This window comes from Octodon degus, unplaced genomic scaffold (assembly GCF_000260255.1).
Source record: "Octodon degus isolate 3935 unplaced genomic scaffold, OctDeg1.0 scaffold00096, whole genome shotgun sequence".
In the NCBI taxonomy this organism is placed as follows: Eukaryota; Metazoa; Chordata; class Mammalia; order Rodentia; family Octodontidae; genus Octodon; species Octodon degus.
This window is the reverse complement of record NW_004524672.1, coordinates 2,130,555-2,133,021: the sequence shown is the minus strand read 5'-3', so window position 1 is coordinate 2,133,021 and position 2,467 is coordinate 2,130,555.

Sequence of the window (2,467 nt, the reverse complement as noted above, 5' to 3'; positions counted from 1 at the left end):
TTATTTTATTTTATTTTATTTTATTTTGGTACCCAGAATCAAACTCACAACCTTGCCCTTACCAGGTAGGCTCTGTTCAGCTGAACTATCCCTGGCCCAAGGTTTGTTTTAGATGTTGATTTTTTTTGGAATCTGGTTTTCCTCACCTATGTCATTTTAATTTCTGATGTTATTACACTTTTTAAAACAGAGGCAGAAAAATCTCAAGCTTGAGGCACCACTCTTAGCTCTTTTCATAATTTTTTAAATACTTTTATTGAGAAACAAATAGCAATGAGACAGTTTCAAACCCAATTACTAGCATTTTAATAATTAATACATTGTATATTGTTGTTTTAGTTGTTATTCATTGTACAAGATGCAGACATGATATCCTGTCCACAAACACTATTAGAACAAATCTCTCTATTCATTGAATTAAGAGAATGCAGCTCTAAATCTGTCCTATTTTGAATATACAGATACAAGATGATCATTCATTTGTATCCTCTTTTTTGTTTAGTTTTGTCAGAGAGGGATATTCCATTGTCATTTAAATATTGTAGGTGCATGAATTCAGCAAAATATTCCAATACAGTCCAGTAGTCCATAATAGTAGTTGGGTTTTCCATAACTATTTATGCTGATACCTGTGAACTAAGCAACTGCACTGAAGATAGCAATGTGTAATGCGAGGGTTATGCTTGGAATGCCTGTCATTCTGGTCTTCTAAATACGTAGTGCTTGTCATGACATACCAATTACTGCCATACCGTCTCTCAAGTAAATGTTTGTTTTTAAAAAAGGGGGGGGATAAATGAAAACAAGAGACAAGAAAAAAAAGTCACAGGACTGTCCTGCTACAATGCTGTATATGGTTAGATTTCTAAATTTCTGTGTAAAAATATGTAACTGTTTATTCCTATTTTTAAAATATTTTTTCAATTTTTTAAACTTTTTTTCTTCAAATTCTGTAGGGACTTAAAGTTTAACATATCAATACTTGATGGAGAATGCCTGTTCCATTTTATGCCTAAGAGATGTGTGATATTCAGACAGAGAGTGAGGTTAAGCTCACCTGCCTATGTTGTAGGGTAATAATAATAAGCTTCTCTTCTGGAGGGTTAACAACCTAAGATTGCAGATCTTTCATAATTTTTAAAAAATTATTCCCCAATGCTAGTCTCTGAAGTCATGCACTCTTTGGCCTGTCACAGTGTCTTGACCAAGCCATGTTTTTCAACAACCTTACCTTTTAGGTGCAAATGCAGGGGCCTGCAGTAGTTCCAGGGACTCTGCATCACCCAGACCCTATGGACAGAACCAGACCAGATCCTCAGCATCTTGGCCTTGTCTCCTTCTTCACACAGTTGAGCTGCAGCATAATATGAATTATCTATCATTCAGTGAAAGCCACCCTGTGGTCCCTCCACTGCACAGATGAGGACGGGGAGATCCAAAGAGACCCTGAGACTTGGCTCAAGGTCAATTCATTCTTCTTGGTAGAAAAGAGAATGGAAATCTCACATGCTTTGTTCAACCAACTCACAGAGAGGTAGTGTATAAACTAAACTTAATCTGGTTCAGTGGAAGCAAAGTATGTCCAAGCAATTCTGCCTCCTAGGAACAAACAAGTTTGAAAAGTCCTGTATCAACATCCTGGAGAGACAGAGCTCACTGATGCATTATATTAAGATTCTGAGAAGTCTTAAACCAAGCATATTTCATTTTAGCTTGCATGATCCAGAGTTGTCTAAATGATTATGGCCACAGAATTCTGACACAGAAACAATCCTCCTACCAACATAGTAGTTTTCTAGGAATATTTTGATGATTTTTACCTAAGAGTGAGAAGGCTTGAGCTTTAATATCACATTTGCCAATATTTGAGGATATTCCTAAGTGCAGATTACTCAACTTATTTAACTATTTTGATGAGTGACAAAAAACAAGTTGTAAAGTTTCTCTTACAGAAGAACAATGTAGTTTCATCTGTTGTGCATATTAGGAGTGAAAAAGAGAGGGAGGTGGGGAGGGGAGGAGAGAAGAGAGGTGGGAAGGGGAAGAGATTAAAGGGGAGTGAAGGAGAAGAGAGGAGAGGGCAAGATCCTCAAGATAAGGGCACTTTTTAAAATTCCTATGAATTTATACATGCACCAATTAATCTCAATTTCTAACTTGACTGGATTAAGTGACTGTGGAAAGATGAGAGGGGAGAACACTAATATCCTCAAGGGTTATCCAGTGAATAGGCTCTTAGGAAGTAAGGCCTGTTTGAGGAAGTAGGTCATGAGGCTGTGACAACGGGGACTGTATCTGGTGTTTCTAGATGGTTCTTTGGTACTATTCTTCTGCTGAGACTTCTGCTTGCCATGACCTAAGCTACTTGGCTTCCCCACGCCCTTCTGTCCTAATGTTTCTGTCTTACCACCAGCCAGTCACAGAGCTCTCTGAATCTGTGAGCCAAAGTGAGACTTTCCTTTGAGTT